This window comes from Sus scrofa, chromosome 13 (genome assembly GCF_054392235.1).
Source record: "Sus scrofa isolate SSC_HxYL_T2T_F1_AM1 chromosome 13, Sscrofa_HxYL_maternal_Yorkshire_Landrace_v2.0, whole genome shotgun sequence".
In the NCBI taxonomy this organism is placed as follows: Eukaryota; Metazoa; Chordata; class Mammalia; order Artiodactyla; family Suidae; genus Sus; species Sus scrofa.
In genome coordinates, this window is record NC_139395.1 from 174478016 (window position 1) to 174498898 (window position 20883).

General features: G+C 37.3%; 1 long non-coding RNA gene and 1 pseudogene across 1 annotated transcript in view; one reads left to right on the forward strand and one right to left on the reverse strand.

Annotated features, from left to right (window-relative positions):
* The window catches only part of LOC110256225 (uncharacterized), a 686264-nt gene that overhangs the window by 375887 nt on the left and 289494 nt on the right, over positions 1–20883 (forward strand). The window lies entirely within an intron of this gene.
* On the reverse strand, positions 6944–7190 carry LOC100525958 (small ribosomal subunit protein eS27 pseudogene; annotated as a pseudogene).

Consider the following 20883-nt stretch of genomic DNA (forward strand, 5'->3'; position numbering starts at 1 on the left):
GCTTCAAAATTTTCTCCAATAGCTGAGCGAAGGCCAAATTAAATGTAAATTAATTAGTTTTATTCTCTTTTTGGATTGTTCCATTTGAAGTTTTTGAGGTCAAAATATCTTTCCTTAGTCATAAACAAGGTCTACTTTGTAAACCTTAATTTAAATCTCTAAGTGCTCTAAAAAGCCTCACACTATGGATTAAGAAAATACCCAGGTGTCCCAGAGGGGCCATAAAAGTATTTAAGAGTCACAATAACTTTTGGGAGTCCCTACATGGCACCTAGGAAGGAAAAAAAAAAAAGCCTTCTGGTTTGGCTCAATCCCTCCAGAGAATCTTAGGCCTTCTAGAAATCTTCATGTATTATCTTGGGATGCAGCTTCAGACAGGAATGTAATAATGTAGCTATAAAGGCTCTGCGGGGCCTTCTGCCACTGGGTCCATATTTGAAAGCAAACGCTTGCTCAAGTTTTCCTTTATTTCGAATTTTTGGCATAACAGATTTCTACTGTGATCAACACCTCTATGACATAGTATTCCAGACACTGAGAAAACGCATAACATCCCTGCCTTCATGAAGCTTCAGTGAGCTTATTATTTGATCATCATTTGATATAGAGACTCAAAAATATGAGGCTGAATGAGATTCCCAGAGGCCACCTAGGTCATCCCCTTACCTCAAGAAAGGATTTAATGAAATATTTTCTGACAGATTTGGTATTTGTCATGCCTGGTAATCTTTAGAGAGGGGATTTCTCCATACTTGAAACAAGAGTCAACGTTCTTGTATGTAGTAAAATATGTATGTAGTATGTTATTCACACAAGCCATGGTAGAGAGGCAGCTTGTGGTGGTAGCTTGCTAGACAAAATACTGGATGCCCAGTTCATTCTAAATTTTAATATAAGTATGACCCAGATATTGCATGGGACATGCTTATCCTAAAAAACATCTTTGCTGTTTATTTGAAATTCAAATTGAACTGGGCATCCTTTAACTTTATTTGCTCAATCTGGTAACTCTATGTGGTAGAGAAAGACAGAAGGTCAGACAAAAACTATTTAAGGTATTTAGTTAATTATATAACAAAATAATTCAGTAGCAGTCAAACACTGATGACTTAGATTATGCCACCAACAGCAATGTACTACTCTTTTTGGAGCTCTTTCCTGGCCAATTCTCTTTGTACAGACATTGGGATAAGCTATGCATTATTGGTCCTTCCAGTTTTGTAAAATGATACAAATAATTCAGACTATTTACTTGTAGAAGAGCCATATGTTTTAACAGGGACCCCGTTGGGGACTCCTGCATCTCCATGTATCTCCACTAAACCACCCCTGTGAGACCAGGTGACAGCACAATGGAGTCCACATGTTGTACTACTGGACTTGAATTTTTATTAAGACATTTCATAAGCTTACTTTGGAGCATGTAGAAACTTTCCTAATATCTCTGTGGTTTATGTTCTGTGTCTTTGAGTTCTACCAAAAAGTAAGGTAGTGGATGTGCAGAGAATAGAAATGACTGTACCGTAAGCTCTGTGGCAGCGGGGACCATGCCTGTTGTGCTCATTACCATCAACTAAGCTCCCAACAAAATATGCTCTAAGCATCGTTGCATATATTGAAAGAATTATATCTCCCAAATACCTTATATCCTTTACTTCAATGAAAAAAGTACAAATTCTATGACTTGCATAAAGGGCCTCCATTTATTTTTATAGATAAGTCTGGCAAAAAGTAAGTCTGGCAAAAATATTTATAATATGCTTTGCTCATTTGAGCTCTTTTATTATTCAAAGCAAGAAAGTCAGTAATTATTCTGTATTAATTTCCCACAAGAAATGCAAATCAAAAATTAAATTTGTAATATCTCTAGTTCATATCATTGTAGTATTTGCTTACAATACTTTTCAAGACAACACAGAATCCAAATTGGCCTTGAATATTGTTAAAAGATAAACTGATGTATGCAAAAAATTTCAAGAGTTTATTTGAACAAAAACCGGTTCCAATAAGGAAGTACCAAACCAGAGGTTGTTAGAAGTGCTTTGCTGACAGGAGCCAGGGGAAAGAACTATAGAGAATGTACAGAAGCAAAGAAAGATGATTGGATTGGCTATAGCTTAAAGTCTAGTTTATAGTTTGTGATTGCTTGTCCTTAGGTTATGATTTTGTAACCTTTAAGCATTTACAGGCTTAGTTTTTTTGGCTTACATAGGCCACCATGGCATTAGAACCACCTCAGTCTAGTCTCCTTGTTTAATAAATTTAACAATATCTTGCTTCTCCATTAAAAAAAAAAAAGCTTATTATTCACTACCAGATCTAGTATATAAAAAGGATAACTCTCAGCTATTAATCCTAAATAGAATCAATGAGTATCCTAAATAGAAGTTCTTCTAGATCAAACATTGTTACTTTTTTAAATGAAGGAATGGGCACCCAGAGATTAAGTAGCTAGTCCCAGATGACATAGGTAGAATTCAAACTTGACCTCTTTATCTTCATTGTGAGTCCTTTCTTCACCACATCTTCAAGTTTTATTTGGAATCCAAGACGTTTTTGTCTAAAATATTAAAATAGGTAAATATGTTAAGAAATGACAGCAAAGGTGAAAATTCTGACATTCTTTGTTTTTATTTTTTTCATTTTTTAAAGTTTTGTTGAAGTACAGTTGGTTTACAATGTTGCATAATTTCTACTGTACAACAAAGTGATTGTTATATGTGTACATATATCCATTCTCTTTCAGATTCAGATTCACATGGATTATCACTGAATATTGGGTAGAGTTCTCTGTGCCCTATTTTTTATATTATTTATTTTTTAATATAAAAAATATCTTTTTTTTTTTTTTTTGTCTTTTTGTTTTTTAGGGCCACACCCACGGCATGTAGAGGTTCCCGGGCTAGGGATCTAATTGGAGCTATAGCCGCTGGCCTACACCACAGCCACAGCAATGCCAGATCCATGCTGAGTTTGTGACCTACACCACAGCTCATGGCAATGCTGGATCCTTAACTATCTGAGCGAGGCCGGAGATAGAACCCGCAACCTCATGGTTCCTAGTCGGATTCGTTTCCGCTGCACCATGATGGGAACTCCATATATTAGCATTTAAATAAGAAGTTAAAAGTTTGTATTAAAGTTCTCTTTTTTCTTTTTAACAACTTAAAAGTAATGGACTTTCGGGGAGTATTTACTTTCTTACAAAGTGGAGATAGTTCCTTATTCCTTTGAATTGTCTTGGACTTTGACTAAATGTCTGTTATGAGGTGAGAGCAATGTAGGTTCTCGAGTTGATATGCTGGTTGTGTTACCAAGTAAGTTTCCTCTGGAAAGTCTGAGAATAAAATGTCTAGACTGATTTTCAAACAAGAAGCTCAAACTTCAAGAAATTTGGGGCAGTCACAGCAGCCTCAGGAGATGGAATGAAACCAGCTGGGACATTCATAGCCACGCTGTGTCCATCATATTACACAGCAATGCCAGCCTTTTCTCTATCCTGCCAGAATAAGGATCAACTCATTTTTCCCATGCCACCTTCCCACCAAAACCTCTTTCAATTTCTTTCTCATCCTGTCTTGGTTCTATTTTCAAGCAAATTTCTTCCCTTTTCCTTTGTTGCTGAATTTTTCATTAGATTTTGTAATATAATTTTTCTTTACAATTTTAGTTTATATTTAACTCTAAATGGGCAAATCAGACTAGATACTTATTTTTGATTATTTCATGCCATAGACAAGTACGAAGCACTTGTTGAACATAATACATCAAAACAAATATAAGATGAAGGTCATGCTGTTGCACAACCTCAGCCAGCATCATAGAGTGGTCCTGAGAGAAGTCAGAGGTAAGAATGTAGGCAACTATTTTGTTCAAATTGATCTTCCTTCTCTCCAAGTTCTAAATCAAAGAGCCCTGATATCATTAAATAGAGAATGAATAAGAAACACTGGTAGTTAGGTGAACAAAGCTGAGCCTTTACATTTTATTTTATTTTATTTTTAATTTTTTATTGCCATTTTCCCTATAAAATTTTTTCTACTGTACAGCATGGTGAACCAGTTACACATATATGTATACATTCTTTTTTCTCACATTGTCATACTCCGTCATAAGTGACTAGACATAGTTCTCAGTGCTACACAGCAGGATCTCATTGCTAATCCATTCCAAAAGCAATAGTTTGCATCTATTAACCACAAGCTCCCAATCCATCCCACTCCCTTGCCTTTCCCCAGGGAACCACAGTCTATTCTCCAAGTCCATGATTTTCTTTTATGTGGAAAGGTTCATTTGTGCTATATATTACATTCCAGATATAAGTAATATAATATGGTATTTGTCTTTATCTTTCTGACTTCACTTAGTACGAGAGTCTCTAGTTCCATCCACGTTGCTGCAAATGACATTATTTTGTTCTGTTTTTTATGGCTGATTAGTATTCCATTGTGTATATATACCATATCATACCATACCAGAAAGTTTTGTCTGGATATATGCTGAAGAGTGGGATTGCTGGGTCATATGGTAGTTCTATGTATACTTTTCTAAGGTATCTCCATACTGTTCTCCATAGTGGTTGTACCAGCTTACATTCCCACCAGCAGTGCAGGGGGCTTCCCTTTTCTCCATACCCCCTCCAGCATTTGCTATTTGTGGACTTATTGATGATAGCCATTCTGACTGGTGTGAAGTGGTATCTTTGATTTGCAGTGGTGTCTTTGATTTGAAGTGGTATCTTTGATTTGAAGAGGTAGTTTTGATTTGCATTTCTCTAATAATCAGGAATGTTGAGCATTTTTTTTCATGTGCTTTTTGGCCATTTGTATATCTTCCTTGGAGAACAGTCTATTCAGGTCTTTTGCCCATTTTTCCATTGTGTTTTTTTGTTTGTTTGTTTGTTTGTTTGTTTGTTTTGCTGTTGAGTTGTATAAGATTCTTATATATTTTAGAGATTAAGCCCTTGTCAGTTGAATCATGGCTTTCCATTTTATAACAGCTTCCATGTCTAAGGACCAGACTGGCATGGAAGAAGATAACTACTGTTGGCATTAGAGCTATACTCATCATGCTCATGGTGACAGTTTGTAGGCTGTGCCTAGAAAGCAGTAGCTCAGGCTAACTTAATAATAAAGCAAGTAGCCCATATCAGGGACCATGAAGCATAAACCGCAGTGAAAGACAGATATATCACGTGAAGGTAGGATCCACCTTGAGGCTGAGAGTTCCTCTCGTGGAAAATGGGAAACTAAGAAGAATCTCCTGGGAGACATGCAAAGATTATACAAAGTGAAGGATAACTGAGGATACCTAAAAGTTTGTGGGAAATTCTTAAATTTCTTGATTTTTCCTATTTCCATTTTTTATTAACTCTGTAAGAGGCCCATCCACCATGATCCCTGAACTATACATAGAATCCTAGTTGGTTCCTCTTTTCCACCTCTGGTCTTTTCTCCATCTTGTAGCTAAAGTGATATTTAAAAAAACCAACACACAGGTTTGATCATGTAACATGTACTACTCACCCTCCTTCAATATTTTCCCATTTTAAGGTAAAGCAAAATTCCAAAGAGGTCTTTCATGGTGGAACTTTGAACATTACATTTTCAGTCTCAATTCCCACTTTCCATGGTCTCTCTAGTCTTGCCACCAAATTGACTACTTTATAGTCCTACTATTTACTGAACTTCCTTCTGAAGATTTAAATAAATGATTACTAGAATGAATCTTCCTCCCATCTTGACTAGTCAACTCCTACTCAGCTATGAGTTTCAGCTCAAGTTCATCTTCCTTGGGGAAGCTTTTCACAACCCCCTGGCTAGTTCAAATTCCCTAGACAAGGTTTCATGCTCAGCTCTTTGATAACATTTACCATTATCGTAATTTTACTTCTGTGTAATCATTTGATAAATGTCTGTCACCACTGCTAGACTGCAATGTCCATGAGGACAAGAATGATCTTTTGGGGAACGTCCACACAGAGCCTGGTGGTTAATATATATCTGTTGAATAAATGTGACTCTAAGAAATGAGAATGGCCCATTTCTAATTGCCTCTTTTAATAAACTTTTGTGGTGCTCTTAGTACTTGGTGTGCAGAAGCTCTTAGGTCTCTGTATTTCTGGGTAAGGGAACAAGAAAGATAAAGTTGGAATTCCGTGAAGGAGTGGGCTCTCCTATGAGGTGATTATGACACCAAAATGAAGACAGGAGTAGCCCACAGACTTCAGGTTTGAAAAGATTTCTGTTTGCCACCAAACTCACCACATGTATTAAGTAATAATTCATCTGTTTGCTTTTTTTCCCAAAGACCCCTGAAACAGTCAGTTGGAGCTGTTAGTATAAAATTACAGTGTCTCTGTACTATGCTGAGTTTCTTGCAAACCAAAACAATGATGTGAATATATCTGATTCATCTGAGATTTCAAATTTTATTAGTAATAACTCTGGGTTTTATTTTTGTGTTTTAAGGACGTCTCGAAATCTAGGGCCCAGAGGTTGGGAACCACTGCATGAAATCCCATAAAGATGGGACAATAGAACTGGAGTAGAGGGAGTTGCCAATGTTACTGGGTTGGTTAAGAACTCAAAATAGTGGCCCTGGGGATGCAGGTTTGACCTCTGGCCTCACACAGTGGGTTAAGGATTCAGTGTTGCCACAAGCTTCAGTGTATATCACAGATGCAGCTTGGATCTGGCATTGCTGTGGCTGTGGCAAAGGCCAGCAGCTGCAGCTCTGATTTGACCCCTAACCCAGGAACTTCATACCACAGGTGTGACCCTAGAAAAGAATAAAAGAAGAATTGGAGTGGGGAGACCCTTCCTCTCTGTTCTGCTGTCGCTGTGTCCCTCATAAAAGATTGTGACCTGAACTATTTGGGATTTTTTAAATCTAAAATGTGTTTATTGAGATCGTTTCCCATTCATCTTGATGCAGGATGCTTTTAGTGCTGTTTCTGTTTGAAGGAGCATCCTTCTGTAAGCCTTGCTTTTTCTCCTGTAGGCTGGCAGAGGAGAGCAGAGCAGCTAACACACAAAACTACTCTGTGCATGGCTAAGGACAGTGATGATTTTATAGCATTCTGGGCATTTCATATCCATGAAAAAGGAACTGGGGCCCTTCACCAGGCACTTCTTGTGTTTCCTCTTCTCTTCTGGAGAGGGATGAAGGAGATCCTTTGAGAGAGGCATGTTCTTGTGGGGAGGTCTTTATTGCTAGAAAGTGGAATACTTGTTAATAAAGACTACAATTAGCCAAAACATTAATGTAAGGCTATAGACTGACATGCTATTTAAGGCAGAAGCACCCAGCAGAGGATGAAGCAGACAGTGGTCCATGCCTTCACTAAGAAACCATTTTTCAAAACCTCAGCATGGCCAAGCTTAGCCTTTTCTTAGTTATAAACTGGTATTGCAATCTGAGGGTTACATTCAATAATTCCAGACATGCATGGCTTATTTCTTAAAGCCAAATAAGTATTTAGATAATAGAAGGAACAAAAGGTCAGACACAGGCCTGCCAAAGCTTGATGGCAATGCATGTTTTCAGGAAAAGAAACAGTGATTTCCTTTCTTCTGCTTTGAGACAATATCTTCGAAGTCTTCACTTAGTATAAAATAATAGCATATCATCTGCATGGAACATGAGGAAATAATTAAAACTTAACTTATTTTACAGTAGTTGGGTAAAGACAAATGAAATTTTATATATGAAGTGCTTTGAGCTTCCAGGAGGAAGGTTCTGCTACAAAACCTAAAGAATGCTCACTCTAGGTGTTTCTATAAGTAAAAATGACATTTAAATCACATATACTTCCTTTTATGAAATGTGAAGAAAATTCTAGTTGAAAATTCAACATATTCAAAGCAATCACGGAAACACTGGGCTTGCTATAGGTACTCTTTAAAACACTGGTATGATAGGTAGACATAAAAATCTTGTGCTGACTACAGTGAAAACTGAGACTGAAGCTAAGAGGTTCATTTAAGGTGAGTCAACAGTAGAATTCCTCTGCTCAGATCCTTTTCGAATTAAGTGAAAAATAGCACTGTTATACTCGTCTCCAAAACGACCTTTAATACTATCCTCCTGCTCCATTCAAGCTACACCCACCACTAAATTGCTCTCTAAAACCACTAAACTGTGGTCCTGTCTAAAGGTTAATGATGCAAACCCATAACGTAACATTCATAAACAAATAGTTTCAGAAAAAGATGGATAAGTCTTAAGCAGCAAGCTTAAGACTTAAATAATATTTATGATATTATTGTAAGTGCCTGGAGTGCAAGTAATAAAAGATACCCTTTCATTTTATAGTAAGACCAATTGAGGAAGAGCTGTGTTATGGCTCAAAACTGACTTTCCTTTAATATGATATTTAGACATTGGAGATAGTGTCAACAATTTTTTTTAACTTTTATTTGCATTTATTGCTGTGAAATTTATTCCCGAGCTGTAAGTTTTTGTTTCTTCAGTTTCTTCTGAGATATCTTTTTCTTCTGTGCACCCTCTTCTGACTTAGAAACAGTCTGCTCTTTTTCAGTAAGGATCATTTCAACGTGGCAGGAAGAACACTGAGTAACAATATTTATAATGAAGTTTGCTGATAGCTTTAGATAGAGTGTTTAGAAATAGCCCTTCCCTGGTCTTTGGGAAATAAAAATGAGAGGGGGTGGGAGGACACTCCCCCACTTAGATCCTGTCAAACCTGGACTTCTAGCACAGGATCCAATACAGGATCTACTTATGGCCATGGATTAATGAGCTGGTAGTGAAATGAGAAGCCCAAGGGAGACTGCAGCTTCTGGGATCTGTGCCAACTCACTCCAACAACAGTGTTTCCAAGGCTTAAGGGGCACTTGGGCACCATGTCTCTGGAATGCAAAATGAAGAGTTACCAGCCTAGTTGCAGATGTTGGGAAATATCTTTGGTTGGACTTTCTGAATATCAATGACAGAAAATAATCAGCCAGAAGCCCCTTTTTAAGACCTGCGCCACTTTCCGAACATTGTGGGGCTTTAATGGCCAAAATAAAAGATATTTTTCTTCTCGGTCCCTACCAATCCCCTAGAAAGAGGGACACTGAGGTTCATGGGCAAGAGGTTATGTGAATCCCTTTTTTTTTCTAATTTGTGTAGAAGCCCTTTATACAATAGGTATGACGACAGAAGGGGACCTCCTTGACAGTTTTTCATGGGAAGTCAAAATGTATACAAACGCAAATGCCCAGATAAGAAAGGAAAAACTGGGACTATGTTTATGACCGGCTGGAATATATTTCCCAGAGCTTAAGCAGGGGGCCTGACTACATACAACCTTTCAGGGTGTGGACAGAAGCAGGGGTTACTTTAGGAAGGAAACAGAAGCTTACCTGTTCCCCAATGATTTACATGAATGAATAACCCAAAACAAACTAGCAATTCAAAAAAAAGCCAAAAGCCACATTCACATTTGTCTGGGAATTCATGTTGGAGAATGGCCTTTTGGAATTGTAACAATGAAAGGATAACATTTTGATCATTTTAATCATCATTCATAAATCTTGAACAGTTTTGCCAAAGTAAATATATTTGCTTCAGGTTAAAATGTACCAATTTTGTACTTTGAAATACTGTTTTCCTTTTTGTCCAAAAAGCCAGATAATCAACACAGAGGAATTTGAACACAACAAAGAGTACCCTGGGCTTCGGGTCTGAAACTATTTGATATTTAAAAGAACAGATTTTATTTTGCCTCCCAGATTTAACAAAGTTAACATATTGCCATTTTTTTTCTTTATTAATAGAAAGAAAATGTGTAGCTGAGGCTGATGTCTCCCTCCCATGTCATTCCATTCCCTCTTTTCCTAAAGAAAACCATAAGGCCACAGAATCTGGCACACTGCTGAGGGATGTAAGTTGTGCATTGTAGAACTTATCTGTGCAACAGGACAACCAGATAGCCACTCTACAGAGTGCCTGCCTTTGCTTTTGACAATTCACTATCTTTACACAATATTTAATATGCGTTCAGAGCTTTAAAAATGTTTCAAAAGACAAAAAACTGTGCATCTCTTTCTACATCTTGCTTTTTTTTTGGCCTTTTGTCTTTTTTTTAGGGCTGCACTCATGGCATATGGAGGTTTCCAGGCTAGGGGTCAAATCAGAGCTGTAGCTGCAGGCCTACGCCACAGCCACAACAGCGTGGAATCTGAGCCACATCTGTGACCTACACCACAGCTCACCACAAGGCCTGATTCTTAACCCACTGAGTGATGCGAGAGATTGAACCCGAGTCCTCATGGTTGCTAGTAGGGTTCATTAACTACTGAGCCATGACAGGAACTCCTACATCTTACATTTTAAAAAGTCATTTTTGAGGTGGTGATTGACTACCCATTAACTATCTCCTCTCGATTCCTTGCTAACAGAGCCCCAGTTTTGTTGAGGTTCCATTCCTTGGGAAAACAGAACCAATCTCCATGTAGATACCAATTAGTATAAGCAGTCATGATGAATTTATCCTTCCTAGTGAGTAGACTCTGCAGGCCAATGTGACATAATTCTCGTGAATGAAGCAAGCAGAACACAGACAGCTAGGATATGCCTAGGCAAGATTTTCTGTTCTTGAAAGCACAGAAATAAATGGCTTCATCTTGTCCTGAATACTACCATACCTGAGTAAGACATGCTGTCCTGGGCAGCCATCTGGCTACTTTTAGGAAGCTAGTCTGAAGATATGCCCATATAATGATGATGGCAGAGCAGAAACAAGGGTAAAACAGATGCTATATTAAGCAGTGCTCAGGCTATTTTTTAAAACATGAGCTTCTTTTTATATGAGCACATACATTTCATTTTTATAAGCCATATTGATTACATTTTTATTACTTTAGGAAAAGACATCTGCTTTTCTCTACATTGGGAAATACAGATTTTCTTTCATCTTTTAAATCATTGAATAGTTTCACTGTATAAATATTTATCCACTCCCCTATTAATTTTTGCAATTACTAACAATGTTGCAGCAAACATCCTAGCTCAGGTCTCTTTATGAGTTTGTGTAAGTGGAATTGTTGAGCCATGTATATGGACTATGTACATCTTTACCTGTGTTATATATTTCCAAATTGTTCTGCAAAGAACTTGAAACAATTCATACCTCTTCAGCAGTGTATAGGAGCATCTCTTGCCCAACATCATTGTCCTTTCAGACTCTAAAGTTTGGACATTTTCAGATTTTCAGACTTTGTTTTCATGATGCAGTGATGTCTTCCTGCTGCTTTTATTTGCATTTCCATGTTTACAGATGAGGTTGAGGAACTTTCAATACATTTGTTAGCCATTGAGTCTTCTCCTTTTAAGATTTATTTATTTAAGTTATTTATGTGTTTTTCCATTGGACTGTTTTGTTTTATGTTGGTTTTTACAATTTTTAATAGTCTGGACTTCAATGCTTTATTAGTTAGATGCTCTATAAATATCTTCTCCCAAAGTGTTGCTTGCCTTTTATTTCTGGTGGTTCTTTACAGCACAGGCATTTTGCGCTTGAATGTAGTCAGATTTATCAGTTTTTTTTAATATGGCTTGTAATTTTTCTGTTGTCTTTAGCAATTCTTTCCTAACTGAGGTCATGATGTTATAATCCTAAATGTTTTTAAAAATTGTAAGTTTTTGCTTTTTGCCTTGGATTTGTAATATATCTAGCCATCTTTGTTTTTTGTTTTTTGGGGTATTTTTGTCTTTAATGAGATGGAGGCTTTTAAAGTCTGGTCTAAATGAATTGTATCACTCAAGTTACAATCAGAAAAAAGACACCATGTTAGATATTTCAAGAAAAGGAATTTAATATAGAGAATTGGTTACACAAGTGTTGAAGGAGTGAAACAAAATAATTTTTTTAACCCAGAGATAAAGAAGCAGATGCTACCCTTAGTTCTGACAGAACACAAGGGAAGTGTTGGGACAACCAGGTCCTAGAAACTCAGAGGAATCCCCAGAATGTGGGCACTCAGACTTTTTCAAAAGATATCTGAGCTGTTTCCTACTGAGACCTTTGATGGATATAATGCTGCTGGCTCTGGGAGTGCTAAAAGAACTAGAAAGAGTGAATTACCCCTGCCAGGCTGAAGTGCTGCTGCCTGGGTGAATTGCTACTGCCAGGGCAGTGTTAATAGAAAACAAACAAACAAAAAGATCAAATTTCTCTCCTCTTCCCGCATTCCACTCTGCCTCTATTATCTCCCTGTGGCAGAACCTAAGGGGAAGCCAGGTAGCAAAGAAATCTGGAAAATGCAGCTTATTTTTTCTTAGTTACAGCTTTATTTAACAGAATATAGTAGAGTGGATTTGAATCCAAGAGACAACATAAGTAAATAAATAGCCTGTTAGTGGTGTCCACAGTGGCTCTAGGCACCCAAGGGAACATTCAATTCGAGGCATTGGAGTGGGGGAGGAAGAGAAATTTAATTTTGCTGATACTTAACAAGACTATTTAATTTAGAGTTTTCACACTGACGTCCCCACTCAACCTACAGAAACATTGTAGAATTCAAAGATAAGCTAAAACACTTTTACTGAAAGACCTGTACCCCAAAGTTAACCTTTGATAACAAGTAATTGTGGTAATATGCTACCTAGTGATATTTTCTTAAAAATAAATAACATTAATTTAACCTTTCAAAATAAAGGTGACATTTTAGCAACAAATGAGAAATAGTTTTTCAAAAGAAGCCTCTTATATAAAGAAAATTTGGGGGGAGATGTTCATATTATTATGGTACTTTGTTGGCAAAATTGATGTCTATCAAAAGTGTCATCTACACAAATAATAATGTTGAAATTAGAATACTTTAGTCAAAACATTTTCCAAAGGAAAGATTATAGTGTATTTTGATTCAAATTTCTAAAAATATAAAAATAGGCTAAGTTCTTATTATATTTTAGGAACAGTGGGTTATAAAACTTTAGTAGCTGAAGTTTGTCAAAAACCATTCATAATTGAAGGATGAAACTGAAAAATGAATCTCAAGACAAATACAACCAATGAAACAATTTTTCCATTTGGACCTATGGGTTATTCTTAGCAATCTTTTCAAAACTAAAGCAGATATCAGCACCAAATGTAAAATAAGCTGAACCTAAAACCAGATATTTGAATCAATATAGCCTAACATATTAAATCAAAATTTTAAAATAAGAATATTTGCATTCAGCAAAAAATTAAGTGAAAGCAAACATTTATTATTTTTAGTAAATAAAATATTATAAAGTACTAATTTCACTTTTGTTTTATTTTTATCTTACTAATAATTTAAATTTAAACTTAATATATAGATATAATTAATGAACAAATAAATACACAATAGTGGGTTTGTACGAGTAAATCTGGTTAGTTTCAGTATAATGAGGATGTAGTGGGATGTCAACCAAAACTGGAGAAAATTGTTAAAAGATAATCAGGCATATTAGACACATTGAGTTAATTCGTGTAAAAAATGATTGGAATCAGGCAGCATCCAGTCTAGAAGACAGAAAGGAGCTCTGAGGAGCTGTACGAAATGGAAGAATTTTATAGCCAAAAGGGAATGGGAACAAGAAGTTAAAATTAGGCAAAAAAGCAAGTTGGTTTTGCTGCAAGGTAACTTCCTTTAGGGGATAATAGAGGTCTCTCAGGCAAATGACCTCACTAGTGCAGATCAGACAATTCCTGATTAACTAATTTAAGATTTCATTTCTGAAAGAGCCAAAACTGTAAGTCTCAGTTTGGTAACATAGGACTAAGAATAAGCAACTCCATTTTGGATCTGTTATCTTGTTTTTAACACTACTTATCTAAGCAGTTGTGATATTATACTTCTTTTAACTCCTAAATCTAAATTACATAATATCCTAAAGGATACTCCAAAGTATGTATACTGAGAGTTTGAGAACTTTTATTTCCTAGAAATTTGCAGCATGTAAAATCTGTTTCAATTATTTTAGGACTAAATACTCTAGAAGTTTTTTCTTTCTTTCTTTCTTTCTCTTTCTTTCTTTCTTTGGCCATACCTGCAGCACATGAAAGTGCCCAGGCTAGGGGTCAGATCAGAGCTATAGCTGCTGGCCTACACCACAGCCATGGCCACAACAATGTGGAATCCGAATCTGTAACCTATACCACAGCTTGAGGCAATGCTGGATCCTTAACCCACTGAGTGAGGCCAGGGATTGAACTTTCATTCTTACAGACACTAGGTTGGGTTCTTAACCTGCTAAGCCACAATGGAAACTCCTAGAAGTTTCTTATAGCATGAAGTGCTTTGATGAATGAGATGAGTGACTAATGTCCAACCACTAGCTGATCATCCTTTATAAAATCTGTCATAGTCTAAATGGGTTTCTGGATTTCTCATATGTTATGTATATAACATGAAACGTATATATATATAGACATGTCTCATATATATGTCATATACATGTCTATATATATATATATATATATATATATATATATAATTTAGTTCACAGAGATCATGTAACTTTCTAAAAGCCAAACTCCAATCTATTAGCAGAATGTGTATTTAACTTCATATTATTTTTATGTTTCCCATTGAATTTCATATTTGCTCTTAAGTAGCTATCCAGGTGTGAGCCACTTACTCTACCTATTTAGGCTTCAGTCTCCTTATTTGTGCAACAAAAGATTTGGCAGAGATATCAAAGGACCCTTTCAAACTTCAAATTTGTGATACTGTATAGACCACTAGTATAGAGCTTTTGGAACTATTTCATTAAATTTCAGAATTCCAGTGAGCTACCTCTCAGTGTTTTAGTGCCTGGCAGTGTTCCCACAGGCTGCAATAGATGCACAGATATTCCCCTGGTCCAGGAGAAAAGACACTCCAAAGTAAGACTCTACCACTGTTGTATGATTCTGGGGGCCAGGACATGACTTTTAAGGATTGATCTCTGAGTCTCGAGGAATTGTTTCACAGTGCCCTAAGGTGCCATCTGGGGCAGGCAGCATGAAGACCTACTTGGTGGGTTGAAATCTGTGCTTGCTTCCATCTGCTTCATCTTCAGATACTTTGTTAGTCAGCTTGCCTCTTTCTTCCACCATCCTGGCATTGTCTCTGGCTTTAAGGCTTGTACACTTGAAGGGTATAGATCTAGTCTTCCTTCCTGAATTTCTCCTCAGACTTACAATACCCCTAAGAGTTCTTTGAAAGAAAAATAACATAACCTTTGGGATATGTTTGTTTTGTGTCTGCTCCACTAGCAGCCGGCATTGCCCCAATCCTGCAATGAGACTTTGGAGTCTAAGGCATGAAAAACAGCCCATAAGAATTTCAGAGACTCATAAAGTTTGTAAACTAATGATCTAGGCCTTTCATTTTCTTTGGAAAGGTGGCAACCCAAAGTTGCATGGAGCCAAAAGGAATTTTTAAGACACACAAAAATGCCTTTATTTAGGCTTCATTCCTTGAAATGTTAGACAACTTGTCACTCTCCAGTAAAACAATAAAAAATCAAAAATATCTCTGGATATGGGATGAAATGGCCTTTACAGGAGTAAAAATAAAACATTCTGATCCAGAGTGAGGAAGAATGACATGGCTAGAAAGCAATGGTAGACAACAACTCCCCAACTGTTGTGAGGGGAGACAGAATTGAGTGGAGAAAGGGCCAAAAAGACAAAAGAGAAACAACTCACTGGGGAGTTGTTGGAAGTCTTTTCCTTTCCTGTGGAATACAGTGGAAAATCCCAGAAGCACCAAGAGCTCAGAAGACAGATTTAGGTCGAGAAATCTATAAAAGATATGAAGAAGAGCCAAGAAGAACCAAGCTCTGGGACAGTGTAGGTGATAAACCATGGTCTGCTCCCAAATATGTCACCCCATTGCTTTGGAACTTGAAATGTCTGCTGTGAGTCACTCATTTGGATGTTGGCATTATCTCTAAATTGCAAACATTAGAAATTGCATTAATTAAAAAGGAAAAAAAGATAGGAATTCTTAAGCAGAAAAAAGAAATGGATTACTCTTTCAAGTTATTTGCTACTTTGGAGATCTAAGAGTGAAGTCCTGAGAGAAGCTAGTACAGGAAGGTGTATTTTAATGGAGCCATCTGGTCACCTACTAAAATATGACATTATTTAATTCTCTTAATGTCACTTACCACTCTTCCTTTTTTCCCTTTGTATTCTTTTCCTTTATTCTTGACTTCTCCCATTAGTGTCCACAAACACAGAAGCATGTCTTGTTACCCACTTTATACCCCATGCCTGGCACATTGCTAAGCACACCTTAAGCTCTGAAGAAGTATCTGTGAAATGAATGATGAGTGCATAAACAAAAGAAGGAATGATGCAAGGAAAGAGTAATGTAGGAAAAGGTCTAGAGATGTGTGTTTGTGTATGTTTAAAAAGTTAAGAAGAGGAATTAAGGTGCTGGGGACATAGGCAAGAGAAAAGTGAGGAGTTTGAATCAATGGGAACCTAAAGTCACAAGAGAAAGAGGTTAGCAAAAATAAACCTCTCATTTTCCCCAGTATCCACCCCAGAAATAAATTTACTTACTGTGCTCTAATCTAGGGGTGGAGGGACTATTACTTTATTTCAGAACGATTAGAAAACCCTTTGAAAGAGACATGAGCAGAGCTGCTTCTGTATTTGGCCTGGGCCTCTACCAAAAACATCCTGGTTGCTTCGTAAGAAATGTTACAGAACTGGGTGCTCTGAAGTGCCTGTTTTTAATTTACAGAAATAACAAGCATTGTGCTTAACTCCATGGTGGTCCTTATTAAGCAAGTGCAAACGTTAAACTCCAGTGAAGCGCTGTCTACAAGCTGTGGCAGTGCTATTCATGACTAACTCCAAAATTCCTGTAAAGAAAATAGGCAAAAAGAGAATTTTGAGAATTTAAAACTTCAGTAAGCATTTAATCATGTACTTCTTTCTGTCAAATAAGGAAGCAGAAAGAAACTGGTTTGGGAACAGTTTGATTTACCTATCTTATCTCTTTGGAGTTTGAGTCTGATGAAGGGGTACAGATAATGTAAATGGCTCAAAATGTTCGCAGTCTTCTACACCTATAAATTTGTTTGCTTAGTTGCTATATTTTCTTTCTCTCTTCCCCCCTTTTGTTGTTGATGTTGTTTTGTTTGTATATTAGAAGGAAGAAATCTACGATTACTCCAAAGCAAGATGAAAACCCAACACATACCCTTCATTTTACTTTTAAGGAAAATTATTTGTTTCTCCTCATACTTTTTCCTCTTCAGAATTTAATTTTTTCTCTTTTTGTGTTTCGAGGCTAATCAGTCTCCACCTAACTTTAAATGGCATTATCATCTAGGAATATTACCTAATGTTTTGTGGAGAAAACGTTAAGAAAGGAGGAAATATTGTTCATAGGGTGGGGACCTACTTAAGGGCAAAGTCTTTTTCATGTGTGTATTGTCATCACATTTTCCAGGGTTATCAGAAGAGTATTGAGATTACCACAGTTTGGAAAAGTGAAGGGTCTCCAACTATGTATATTGCTCACTATTGAGATAGATGTTTGTTCTTGGAAGACAGAAGGTCTTTCTTCTTCAAAGGCTCATGACTGGTTCTAGTATTTCAAAAGGCACTTCACCAGAAAGACTTCACTGGAATGGGCCAAGTTCTAGAAAGTAAAATAGGAAGAACTATGTTTATTTTTATTCATACTTCTGACTATGTATTTATATATAACTAGAAGGAATATAAATTTTAGAGTATAACTGTCAAGTGAGTAATTTTCTGGAATGGATTTAATTCTATTCAAAATGTTTTGTTCATTCCATGGCAGTACCATGAGACACTGTATCTAGTAATGTCTCTGTTGCTCAGTCTAATGGGACTGGGTCCATCCATACCATATTTGGCCTAGTTAATAACCTCTGTTGACACAGTTATTTATTGCCTAAGTCCTGATACCTCCGTTTCCTGAGCTTCAGAGCCCCTCCACCATTTTTACCATTTTTTATTCTTCCTCACTTTATTTTGCTGGCTCCTTCTTTGCTGGAGATGAGTCTCCTTTGCTTGGTCTTCCCCATCTCAATGGCCACTAGGACATGAATAGCTCGGGGCTCAGTCTTGAAACATGCTTTCTTCACTCTCTTTTCACCTAAGTGTTGTCTATAGTCTCATGGTTTGGAATACAACATTGTCTCCTAAATTTGTATCTACCTTCCTGATCTCTCCTCTGAGTTCCAGATTCTAATATCCAGCTGACCCTTTGAAAGATCCCCTCAAATGTCTAATATGCATCTCAAACGTACCGTGTCTAAAATGGAACTTGTGTTTTTCCATAATACACTTCCCCAAATCTGTCACTTCCCCCATCTTCCTTACCTCAATAATAAACTATTCCATCCTTCCTCTGATGTAAGGCAAAAACCTTTGAGTCCTCTCAGCTCTCCTCTTAATCTCATGCCCCATGTTGAATCCATCAGCATGTTCTGTCAGTGCACCCTTTTGAGTCCTCTCACCCTGATTTAAGACTTTGTCATGGCTAACTTGTATTCTGCTAGTAGCATTCATATGGGGTCCCTTCTCCCATATTTATTTCAATACTGGATTTGACAGAGTGCCTGAATGATACTTTTTAAAAACTAAGTCGGATTGTATTTTCCTCTTTTCAGACTTTATTAATGGCTTCTACTTTATACATGAAATCCTAATCCCTGGTCATGGCCATGACCATGCAAGCACAGCATGATCTGGCTCTCTACTATCTCTCCTGCCCTCCTTCAATGATATCTTCTTTCCATCTTTCCCTCCCTCCAAGCTTCCAAGCTCCTCTCTCCTGTGTTTCTTTGCTGCTTTTGAAATATATCAAGATAGTTCCATATTAACACCTTTGTGCGTGGAGCTCCCTGGAATGCTCTTCTACCAGATATCCACATGGTTCATTCTATCATTGCCTTCAATTTTTTTCCCTTGTTGTCTTATCAGAAAGGTGATCCTTCCTACCGTGTTTGAAAGTAGCATAAATCTCCTTGCCATCTCTTTTATTATCTATCCCCCTTAGTTTGCTTTATTTTTTGATTAAATTTATCATCACCTGTGTGCTGATTTTTAAAAATTTATTTATTTCATGTCTCCCCTCACTAAGAGACAAAAATAAACTGTGTAACATCATGATATCAGAAACTGAATTTTGTTTGGCCCATCACTGTAACCCCAATGTTAAAACCTAAACCTGGTACATCCCTGGCTCTCCAAAAAAACATTTGATCAGTTGAATTGTAATGGACCATATATTAAATGTATATTTACCTGGGAGTTCCCGTTGTGGCTCAGCAGTAATGAATCCAACTAGTATTCATGAACGTACGGGTTAAATCCTTAGCCTCACTCAATGGGTTAAGTATCTGGCATTGTTGTGAGCTGTAGTGTAGGTTGCAGATGTAGCTGGATCCTGCTTTGCTGTGGCTGTGCTGTAGGCTGGCAACTATAGCTCTGATTTGAACCCTAGTCTGGGAACTTCAAATGCGGTACAGCCCTAAAAAAAAAAAAAAAAAAAAAAAAAAAGAGTACATTTACTTACGAAATTTCAATTTATGAAAAGATAAAATTTTGAGTTCCTATTGTGGCTCAGTGGGTTAAAAACCCAATATAGTGTGGGTGAGGATGTGGGTTAGACCCCTGGCCTTGCTCAGTGGGTTAAGGATTGAAGCGAAGTTTGCAGACACAGCTAAAATCCTGTTTTGCTCTGGCTGTGGCATAGGCTGGCAACTGCAGCTCCAATTTGACCTCTGGCCTAGTAGCTTCCATATGCCGCAGGTATGCCCCCCCCAAATTTTTTTTAAATTCTAAATGAGCTTATAATTAAACTCTGCTAATAATTCATCTATTGAATTATCTATAACTAGAGAAAAAATACTGACATCAATTTTAAGCATGGAAAAAACAGGGTTCTTTTTTTTTTTTTTTGGTCTTTTTGCTTTTTCTTGAGCTGTTCCCATGGCATATGGAGGTTCTCAGGCTAGGGGTCTAATTGGAACTGTAGCTGCCTGCCTACACCAGAGCCACAGCAATGCGGGATCCAAGCCACATCTGTGACCCATACCACAGCTCACGGCAATGCCAGATCCTTAACCCACTGAGCAAGGGCAGGGATCAAACCTGCAACCTCATGGTTCCTAGTCGGATTCGTTAACCACTGCACCACAACGGGAACTCCCAGGGTTCAATTTTGATTCTACCTCTTACCAGCACTTTGGCAAGTTAATTATTTTCTTAGAGCCTCAGTTTTCTAATGTGTTAAAACATAAGAACATTGATCTTGGTTGTGACGCTTATTCATTTTTATTTAAAGCTGGCATAGAATAGATGGTATTAGCAAGCAGCAGTAGTAGTGATAGTAAGAGTTTCTCCCTGGTCACAGAGTAAGCAAGTGCCTCTCCTCTAGAAATTAAGCATTGCAAGAGTTTCAGTCAGACATTTAAATGGGATGGGCTGAATCCCTCCCTAGACTGAACCCTAAAATAGAGATGATGAGAGTGGCATGGTGTGGAGACCACTGGGGCCCCTGCAATCCTGGAACCCTCTGCATCCATGAGCCTAATTCCAGAGTAACATAGTATCCCACTTTAGACCACTCATTCCTATTCAGAGACCACTCAGGAGATGAGTTCATTCTCACACTATGCCAGATTTGACTGAGATGAATTTGGAAATCTACCACAGAGAGGATTTAAATCTTAGGGAAGAACAAGACCTGACCCAGTCCTCAGAGCCTCTCTGGATTATACTCAGTGAACAATAACTGACTGATCAAGTAAATTAAATATAGCACCTACACATGTGAAATAGTGCCTCTGCCATACATACCCAGAGTGGTCAGGAAATGCTCCTTTCCAATAACTATATAAAAACAAAATATGCACAATTCT